Source organism: Crassostrea angulata, chromosome 3 (assembly GCF_025612915.1).
Source record: "Crassostrea angulata isolate pt1a10 chromosome 3, ASM2561291v2, whole genome shotgun sequence".
NCBI lineage: Eukaryota > Metazoa > Mollusca > Bivalvia > Ostreida > Ostreidae > Magallana > Magallana angulata.
The window spans coordinates 44,319,159-44,328,336 of NC_069113.1; the positions used below are offsets into that span (position 1 = coordinate 44,319,159).

General features: G+C 37.5%; 14 non-coding genes across 14 annotated transcripts; all 14 read left to right on the forward strand.

The window, feature by feature from the left end:
- The first annotated feature begins 129 nt into the window (after nt 1-129).
- Nucleotides 130-202, forward strand: Trnak-uuu (transfer RNA lysine (anticodon UUU)). The gene has a single exon. It is a non-coding gene; the product is annotated as a tRNA-Lys (tRNA).
- An 869-nt stretch (nt 203-1,071) lies between these two features.
- Nucleotides 1,072-1,144, forward strand: Trnaa-ugc (transfer RNA alanine (anticodon UGC)). The gene has a single exon. It is a non-coding gene; the product is annotated as a tRNA-Ala (tRNA).
- Nucleotides 1,145-1,551: 407 nt separating this feature from the next.
- On the forward strand, nt 1,552-1,640 carry Trnam-cau (transfer RNA methionine (anticodon CAU)). Its single transcript is given in 2 exon segments — nt 1,552-1,588; nt 1,605-1,640. It is a non-coding gene; the product is annotated as a tRNA-Met (tRNA).
- A 361-nt stretch (nt 1,641-2,001) lies between these two features.
- On the forward strand, nt 2,002-2,074 carry Trnar-ccu (transfer RNA arginine (anticodon CCU)). Its single transcript has one exon. It is a non-coding gene; the product is annotated as a tRNA-Arg (tRNA).
- Nucleotides 2,075-2,433: 359 nt separating this feature from the next.
- Nucleotides 2,434-2,506, forward strand: Trnak-uuu (transfer RNA lysine (anticodon UUU)). Its single transcript has one exon. It is a non-coding gene; the product is annotated as a tRNA-Lys (tRNA).
- An 871-nt stretch (nt 2,507-3,377) lies between these two features.
- On the forward strand, nt 3,378-3,450 carry Trnaa-ugc (transfer RNA alanine (anticodon UGC)). Its single transcript has one exon. It is a non-coding gene; the product is annotated as a tRNA-Ala (tRNA).
- A 407-nt stretch (nt 3,451-3,857) lies between these two features.
- Trnam-cau (transfer RNA methionine (anticodon CAU)) lies at nt 3,858-3,946 on the forward strand. Its single transcript is given in 2 exon segments — nt 3,858-3,894; nt 3,911-3,946. It is a non-coding gene; the product is annotated as a tRNA-Met (tRNA).
- Nucleotides 3,947-4,307: 361 nt separating this feature from the next.
- On the forward strand, nt 4,308-4,380 carry Trnar-ccu (transfer RNA arginine (anticodon CCU)). Its single transcript has one exon. It is a non-coding gene; the product is annotated as a tRNA-Arg (tRNA).
- A 359-nt stretch (nt 4,381-4,739) lies between these two features.
- Nucleotides 4,740-4,812, forward strand: Trnak-uuu (transfer RNA lysine (anticodon UUU)). The gene has a single exon. It is a non-coding gene; the product is annotated as a tRNA-Lys (tRNA).
- An 871-nt stretch (nt 4,813-5,683) lies between these two features.
- On the forward strand, nt 5,684-5,756 carry Trnaa-ugc (transfer RNA alanine (anticodon UGC)). Its single transcript has one exon. It is a non-coding gene; the product is annotated as a tRNA-Ala (tRNA).
- Nucleotides 5,757-6,163: 407 nt separating this feature from the next.
- Nucleotides 6,164-6,252, forward strand: Trnam-cau (transfer RNA methionine (anticodon CAU)). The gene is given in 2 exon segments: nt 6,164-6,200; nt 6,217-6,252. It is a non-coding gene; the product is annotated as a tRNA-Met (tRNA).
- Nucleotides 6,253-6,613: 361 nt separating this feature from the next.
- Nucleotides 6,614-6,686, forward strand: Trnar-ccu (transfer RNA arginine (anticodon CCU)). The gene has a single exon. It is a non-coding gene; the product is annotated as a tRNA-Arg (tRNA).
- A 359-nt stretch (nt 6,687-7,045) lies between these two features.
- Nucleotides 7,046-7,118, forward strand: Trnak-uuu (transfer RNA lysine (anticodon UUU)). The gene has a single exon. It is a non-coding gene; the product is annotated as a tRNA-Lys (tRNA).
- Nucleotides 7,119-7,989: 871 nt separating this feature from the next.
- Nucleotides 7,990-8,062, forward strand: Trnaa-ugc (transfer RNA alanine (anticodon UGC)). The gene has a single exon. It is a non-coding gene; the product is annotated as a tRNA-Ala (tRNA).
- Nucleotides 8,063-9,178: the final 1,116 nt, after the last annotated feature.

Genomic DNA, 9,178 nt, shown 5'->3' on the forward strand with positions numbered 1-9,178 from the left:
TTTCCTTGAGTCATTCAACCTTTGGTAATGTGTGGAAGAACACTGACATTCAATCAACTTTTATGCAATACCAATACATCAACAAAAAATATACGTCCACCCGTACGTCTATTCTGATGTATTCATTTAGCCCGCGTAGCTCAGTCGGTAGAGCATCAGACTTTTAATCTGAGGGTCTTGGGTTCAAGTCCCAACGTGGGCGATCACTTTTTATTTAGGCTATAAAACCACCAAGGTAAAGTACAACAAACCACTTGTCAAATACTTCAACAAAACTTATTCGTTTACTTATCAAAACAGACGTTCAGAAATAACGACAGACATTCAAACAAAATATACAAGGAGGACAAAATGCAGCATTGATAATTCATATTTGAACAATTTCTTCTATGACAATATATGATATACATAAAACATCACAGAAATTCATTCATAATGCTTGAAAAGTCCACTGATTAATCGACTCGTTTAGTTCAGTCCTATCCTGAATAGCTGACATCTATCGTCACGACATAAGTACCGGTGAAATGAATTGCAAATTTCATTTTTTGGCAAACAATTGATATTTACTTGTACCTTAGTACAGTTAACAAGCTAAAGATGAAGTGCCAGGGGAGGGTGATTCTACTTCGTTATAAGCGAAATTTGTTGTATCCGTCAAGTTTACAACATAGTATATAATCATGGAGATTGAAAACCACTTTGCTGTAAGCGGCAAGTCATTATAAGTGTGTTCGCTATAACCGTGTTTTACTGTAGTAATAGATGTAGTGCAGCAGTATTAGTAATAGTAGCTTTTGAAAGTAACCGCGTCCCCAAATTAACGGTCAAAATTAAATTTTCTACAATCAGAATCGAACACAACTATCAAATTATGAAACGATGTGACCACCTTTACAATTTGGCTACTGCAGAGCTGAAACATTGTCACTTTTTAAAATATATATGGTACGTTTTACAAATGTACCGAATCTCAGAAATTTAGCGTTTTCTTCTTGAATATTGGGTAAAATACCTTTCATCATTTTTCCCCTCTCTTTACTGCCCATTGCAAACTCCTTTTGAAATCAAGGGGGATTAGCTCAGATGGTAGAGCGCTCGCTTTGCATGTGAGAGGTACCGGGATCGATACCCGGATTCTCCAGACCTTTTTCTTCACCCTTTGCACTACCTTTCCTTATGGTAAAACCTCTTTTTGATCTCTTGCTGTACTACGAGATTGTTTTGAAAAACACAACTTTAATCATCTACAACGGTCAAATGAAACACCTTGTTCAACACATCACTTACATCAATTACAAGCCACGGAGATGTGTCCGTCCAAAAAAAGGTTAAATTTCCTTTAGAATATTGGTATGAACGTTAATCACGGTTGCAAAAACATAACTAATCACTGGCTTTGTATAACCTGTCATTTACAGTGAGTAATATCAAACTTCTGTATGAAGTTGATGCAATGTAAAGGTGACATTTCTTTCACTTGAGGTACGTACATGATAGAATTCTTCACATCTAGGATCCACCTCTAGTCTCTATTATAAAATACAGAGAGCCTCGGTAGCGCAGTAGGTAGCGCGTCAGTCTCATAATCACATGAAAGAGCGATCTGAAGGTCGTGAGTTCGATCCTCACCCGGGGCAAACTTTTTTACAATGACCCCAAAATCCTTCCAACTGATACTTCACAATTTGATAACAATTAATCACGTTGTAAAGGTACGACCATATCGCGTACCTGATTCCGTTATCTCTTCGTTTTATGTCAACCACAGTTCTGCGACGCAAGTCTATATGGGTTGGGGTCCTGTTACATGTCATATGACATTCACGTAACGCTACTACATGTAATAGAGCAAATCATTCTCTTATCCTACCCAAGTAAGAACATGTCAAATCAATCTGTGGTACCTAAAACCTTCAACTGCAGCACACTAAAGGTCAAATTTCAAAGTTCTTTTCGTTCACACCCTTAAATGTCACCATAAACACATCAACGCCAACCGCCTCCGTGGCCCAATGGATAAGGCATCGGCCTCCTAAGCCGGGGATTGCGGGTTCGAGTCCCGCCGGAGGTTGATCCTCTTTTTTTTTTAATTCTTTCATCAAAGACATCCTTTGCCCTCATCTGTTAGGATCTGTCGTTTGACTGTGTTTTAAACACCATCTGCCAAGTATATATGCTGTGAAATAAAGTGGGGCATATTGTTCAAATAACCCTAACTGACACCGAAAAAGAAATTGTAAATCTATCAACCCTTAAACTCGCAAGTCCACACACAATCAGAAATCTGGATATAGATTCTCTTTTCCTTGAGTCATTCAACCTTTGGTAATGTGTGGAAGAACACTGACATTCAATCAACTTTTATGCAATACCAATACATCAACAAAAAATATACGTCCACCCGTACGTCTATTCTGATGTATTCATTTAGCCCGCGTAGCTCAGTCGGTAGAGCATCAGACTTTTAATCTGAGGGTCTTGGGTTCGAGTCCCAACGTGGGCGATCACTTTTTATTTAGGCTATAAAACCACCAAGGTAAAGTACAACAAACCACTTGTCAAATAGTTCAACAAAACTCATTCGTTTACTTATCAAAACAGACGTTCAGAAATAACGACATACATTCAAACAAAAAATATACAAGGAGGACAAAATGCAGCATTGATAATTCATATTTGAACAATTTCTTCTATAACAATAAATGGTATACATAAAACATCACAGTAATTCATTCATAATGCTTGAAAAGTCCACTGATTAATCGACTCTTTTAGTTCAGTCCTTTCCTGAATAGCTGACATCTATCGTCACGACATAAGTACCGGTGAAATGAATTGCAAATTTCATTTTTTGGCAAACAATTGATATTTACTTGTACCTTAGTACAGTTAACAAGCTAAAGATGAAGTGCCAGGGGAGGGTGATTCTACTTCGTTATAAGCGAAATTTGTTGTATCCGTCAAGTTTACAACATAGTATATAATCATGGAGATTGAAAACCACTTTGCTGTAAGCGGCAAGTCATTATAAGTGTGTTCGCTATAACCGTGTTTTACTGTAGTAATAGATGTAGTGCAGCAGTATTAGTAATAGTAGCTTTTGAAAGTAACCGCGTCCCCAAATTAACGGTCAAAATTAAATTTTCTACAATCAGAATCGAACACAACTATCAAATTATGAAACGATGTGACCACCTTTACAATTTGGCTACTGCAGAGCTGAAACATTGTCACTTTTTAAAATATATATGGTACGTTTTACAAATGTACCGAATCTCAGAAATTTAGCGTTTTCTTCTTGAATATTGGGTAAAATACCTTTCATCATTTTTCCCCTCTCTTTACTGCCCATTGCAAACTCCTTTTGAAATCAAGGGGGATTAGCTCAGATGGTAGAGCGCTCGCTTTGCATGTGAGAGGTACCGGGATCGATACCCGGATTCTCCAGACCTTTTTCTTCACCCTTTGCACTACCTTTCCTTATGGTAAAACCTCTTTTTGATCTCTTGCTGTACTACGAGATTGTTTTGAAAAACACAACTTTAATCATCTACAACGGTCAAATGAAACACCTTGTTCAACACATCACTTACATCAATTACAAGCCACGGAGATGTGTCCGTCCAAAAAAAGGTTAAATTTCCTTTAGAATATTGGTATGAACGTTAATCACGGTTGCAAAAACATAACTAATCACTGGCTTTGTATAACCTGTCATTTACAGTGAGTAATATCAAACTTCTGTATGAAGTTGATGCAATGTAAAGGTGACATTTCTTTCACTTGAGGTACGTACATGATAGAATTCTTCACATCTAGGATCCACCTCTAGTCTCTATTATAAAATACAGAGAGCCTCGGTAGCGCAGTAGGTAGCGCGTCAGTCTCATAATCACATGAAAGAGCGATCTGAAGGTCGTGAGTTCGATCCTCACCCGGGGCAAACTTTTTTACAATGACCCCAAAATCCTTCCAACTGATACTTCACAATTTGATAACAATTAATCACGTTGTAAAGGTACGACCATATCGCGTACCTGATTCCGTTATCTCTTCGTTTTATGTCAACCACAGTTCTGCGACGCAAGTCTATATGGGTTGGGGTCCTGTTACATGTCATATGACATTCACGTAACGCTACTACATGTAATAGAGCAAATCATTCTCTTATCCTACCCAAGTAAGAACATGTCAAATCAATCTGTGGTACCTAAAACCTTCAACTGCAGCACACTAAAGGTCAAATTTCAAAGTTCTTTTCGTTCACACCCTTAAATGTCACCATAAACACATCAACGCCAACCGCCTCCGTGGCCCAATGGATAAGGCATCGGCCTCCTAAGCCGGGGATTGCGGGTTCGAGTCCCGCCGGAGGTTGATCCTCTTTTTTTTTTAATTCTTTCATCAAAGACATCCTTTGCCCTCATCTGTTAGGATCTGTCGTTTGACTGTGTTTTAAACACCATCTGCCAAGTATATATGCTGTGAAATAAAGTGGGGCATATTGTTCAAATAACCCTAACTGACACCGAAAAAGAAATTGTAAATCTATCAACCCTTAAACTCGCAAGTCCACACACAATCAGAAATCTGGATATAGATTCTCTTTTCCTTGAGTCATTCAACCTTTGGTAATGTGTGGAAGAACACTGACATTCAATCAACTTTTATGCAATACCAATACATCAACAAAAAATATACGTCCACCCGTACGTCTATTCTGATGTATTCATTTAGCCCGCGTAGCTCAGTCGGTAGAGCATCAGACTTTTAATCTGAGGGTCTTGGGTTCGAGTCCCAACGTGGGCGATCACTTTTTATTTAGGCTATAAAACCACCAAGGTAAAGTACAACAAACCACTTGTCAAATAGTTCAACAAAACTCATTCGTTTACTTATCAAAACAGACGTTCAGAAATAACGACATACATTCAAACAAAAAATATACAAGGAGGACAAAATGCAGCATTGATAATTCATATTTGAACAATTTCTTCTATAACAATAAATGGTATACATAAAACATCACAGTAATTCATTCATAATGCTTGAAAAGTCCACTGATTAATCGACTCTTTTAGTTCAGTCCTTTCCTGAATAGCTGACATCTATCGTCACGACATAAGTACCGGTGAAATGAATTGCAAATTTCATTTTTTGGCAAACAATTGATATTTACTTGTACCTTAGTACAGTTAACAAGCTAAAGATGAAGTGCCAGGGGAGGGTGATTCTACTTCGTTATAAGCGAAATTTGTTGTATCCGTCAAGTTTACAACATAGTATATAATCATGGAGATTGAAAACCACTTTGCTGTAAGCGGCAAGTCATTATAAGTGTGTTCGCTATAACCGTGTTTTACTGTAGTAATAGATGTAGTGCAGCAGTATTAGTAATAGTAGCTTTTGAAAGTAACCGCGTCCCCAAATTAACGGTCAAAATTAAATTTTCTACAATCAGAATCGAACACAACTATCAAATTATGAAACGATGTGACCACCTTTACAATTTGGCTACTGCAGAGCTGAAACATTGTCACTTTTTAAAATATATATGGTACGTTTTACAAATGTACCGAATCTCAGAAATTTAGCGTTTTCTTCTTGAATATTGGGTAAAATACCTTTCATCATTTTTCCCCTCTCTTTACTGCCCATTGCAAACTCCTTTTGAAATCAAGGGGGATTAGCTCAGATGGTAGAGCGCTCGCTTTGCATGTGAGAGGTACCGGGATCGATACCCGGATTCTCCAGACCTTTTTCTTCACCCTTTGCACTACCTTTCCTTATGGTAAAACCTCTTTTTGATCTCTTGCTGTACTACGAGATTGTTTTGAAAAACACAACTTTAATCATCTACAACGGTCAAATGAAACACCTTGTTCAACACATCACTTACATCAATTACAAGCCACGGAGATGTGTCCGTCCAAAAAAAGGTTAAATTTCCTTTAGAATATTGGTATGAACGTTAATCACGGTTGCAAAAACATAACTAATCACTGGCTTTGTATAACCTGTCATTTACAGTGAGTAATATCAAACTTCTGTATGAAGTTGATGCAATGTAAAGGTGACATTTCTTTCACTTGAGGTACGTACATGATAGAATTCTTCACATCTAGGATCCACCTCTAGTCTCTATTATAGAATACAGAGAGCCTCGGTAGCGCAGTAGGTAGCGCGTCAGTCTCATAATCACATGAAAGAGCGATCTGAAGGTCGTGAGTTCGATCCTCACCCGGGGCAAACTTTTTTACAATGACCCCAAAATCCTTCCAACTGATACTTCACAATTTGATAACAATTAATCACGTTGTAAAGGTACGACCATATCGCGTACCTGATTCCGTTATCTCTTCGTTTTATGTCAACCACAGTTCTGCGACGCAAGTCTATATGGGTTGGGGTCCTGTTACATGTCATATGACATTCACGTAACGCTACTACATGTAATAGAGCAAATCATTCTCTTATCCTACCCAAGTAAGAACATGTCAAATCAATCTGTGGTACCTAAAACCTTCAACTGCAGCACACTAAAGGTCAAATTTCAAAGTTCTTTTCGTTCACACCCTTAAATGTCACCATAAACACATCAACGCCAACCGCCTCCGTGGCCCAATGGATAAGGCATCGGCCTCCTAAGCCGGGGATTGCGGGTTCGAGTCCCGCCGGAGGTTGATCCTCTTTTTTTTTTAATTCTTTCATCAAAGACATCCTTTGCCCTCATCTGTTAGGATCTGTCGTTTGACTGTGTTTTAAACACCATCTGCCAAGTATATATGCTGTGAAATAAAGTGGGGCATATTGTTCAAATAACCCTAACTGACACCGAAAAAGAAATTGTAAATCTATCAACCCTTAAACTCGCAAGTCCACACACAATCAGAAATCTGGATATAGATTCTCTTTTCCTTGAGTCATTCAACCTTTGGTAATGTGTGGAAGAACACTGACATTCAATCAACTTTTATGCAATACCAATACATCAACAAAAAATATACGTCCACCCGTACGTCTATTCTGATGTATTCATTTAGCCCGCGTAGCTCAGTCGGTAGAGCATCAGACTTTTAATCTGAGGGTCTTGGGTTCGAGTCCCAACGTGGGCGATCACTTTTTATTTAGGCTATAAAACCACCAAGGTAAAGTACAACAAACCACTTGTCAAATAGTTCAACAAAACTCATTCGTTTACTTATCAAAACAGACGTTCAGAAATAACGACATACATTCAAACAAAAAATATACAAGGAGGACAAAATGCAGCATTGATAATTCATATTTGAACAATTTCTTCTATAACAATAAATGGTATACATAAAACATCACAGTAATTCATTCATAATGCTTGAAAAGTCCACTGATTAATCGACTCTTTTAGTTCAGTCCTTTCCTGAATAGCTGACATCTATCGTCACGACATAAGTACCGGTGAAATGAATTGCAAATTTCATTTTTTGGCAAACAATTGATATTTACTTGTACCTTAGTACAGTTAACAAGCTAAAGATGAAGTGCCAGGGGAGGGTGATTCTACTTCGTTATAAGCGAAATTTGTTGTATCCGTCAAGTTTACAACATAGTATATAATCATGGAGATTGAAAACCACTTTGCTGTAAGCGGCAAGTCATTATAAGTGTGTTCGCTATAACCGTGTTTTACTGTAGTAATAGATGTAGTGCAGCAGTATTAGTAATAGTAGCTTTTGAAAGTAACCGCGTCCCCAAATTAACGGTCAAAATTAAATTTTCTACAATCAGAATCGAACACAACTATCAAATTATGAAACGATGTGACCACCTTTACAATTTGGCTACTGCAGAGCTGAAACATTGTCACTTTTTAAAATATATATGGTACGTTTTACAAATGTACCGAATCTCAGAAATTTAGCGTTTTCTTCTTGAATATTGGGTAAAATACCTTTCATCATTTTTCCCCTCTCTTTACTGCCCATTGCAAACTCCTTTTGAAATCAAGGGGGATTAGCTCAGATGGTAGAGCGCTCGCTTTGCATGTGAGAGGTACCGGGATCGATACCCGGATTCTCCAGACCTTTTTCTTCACCCTTTGCACTACCTTTCCTTATGGTAAAACCTCTTTTTGATCTCTTGCTGTACTACGAGATTGTTTTGAAAAACACAACTTTAATCATCTACAACGGTCAAATGAAACACCTTGTTCAACACATCACTTACATCAATTACAAGCCACGGAGATGTGTCCGTCCAAAAAAAGGTTAAATTTCCTTTAGAATATTGGTATGAACGTTAATCACGGTTGCAAAAACATAACTAATCACTGGCTTTGTATAACCTGTCATTTACAGTGAGTAATATCAAACTTCTGTATGAAGTTGATGCAATGTAAAGGTGACATTTCTTTCACTTGAGGTACGTACATGATAGAATTCTTCACATCTAGGATCCACCTCTAGTCTCTATTATAAAATACAGAGAGCCTCAGTAGCGCTTCACTTCACTCTCTAGTCGTGGTTTCTCGACCAATCAGAACCATGGAAAACCATACCAGACTAGCCAATCAGAACCATAGGATTGTATATTTTGGTTTTCTGCACAGCAGGATCGTCGCCATCTTGGTCTATTTGACAGGCGTCTATTGATACAATTTAGACTTTGTTTACATTTATATTTTGCAGTATTTTAGTGTTTGTTTACTTGTATTATGTTTAGATTTTCCTAGATTATATCAGTCTGTGTTTATATTGCCTTTTCACCGATTGTACTCGGTCATTTACACCCTAAAGCGGAGGAAACACAGAGGAAATTCCAGCGCACTTTAGTGGTACTGTCACTCGTTTCGTTACAATGATACTAATTAATAATTAGACACTTCATGAATGAAAGTTATGCTATTTAAGCATTTAAATTGTATACGATACATCAATTATTTCCTTAGTATCAACTTACAACAAATAATGGTAAGTCAACGCTGCTTCTATAGCCCTATATATATAGGTCAATAACATTGTAGGTTTGATTTTGTGTACTGTAGACTTGCAAAATCACCACCCAGTGTCGTGAGTTTGCTGATAAGTTAACAAGTGATGTGGGATATGATAATGACATAATTTGTTCATTGTTAGTACAAATTCCTCAATCATTTTTATAAAGCAAAATGAAAAACGAAAACATTTCTTAAGGTAGC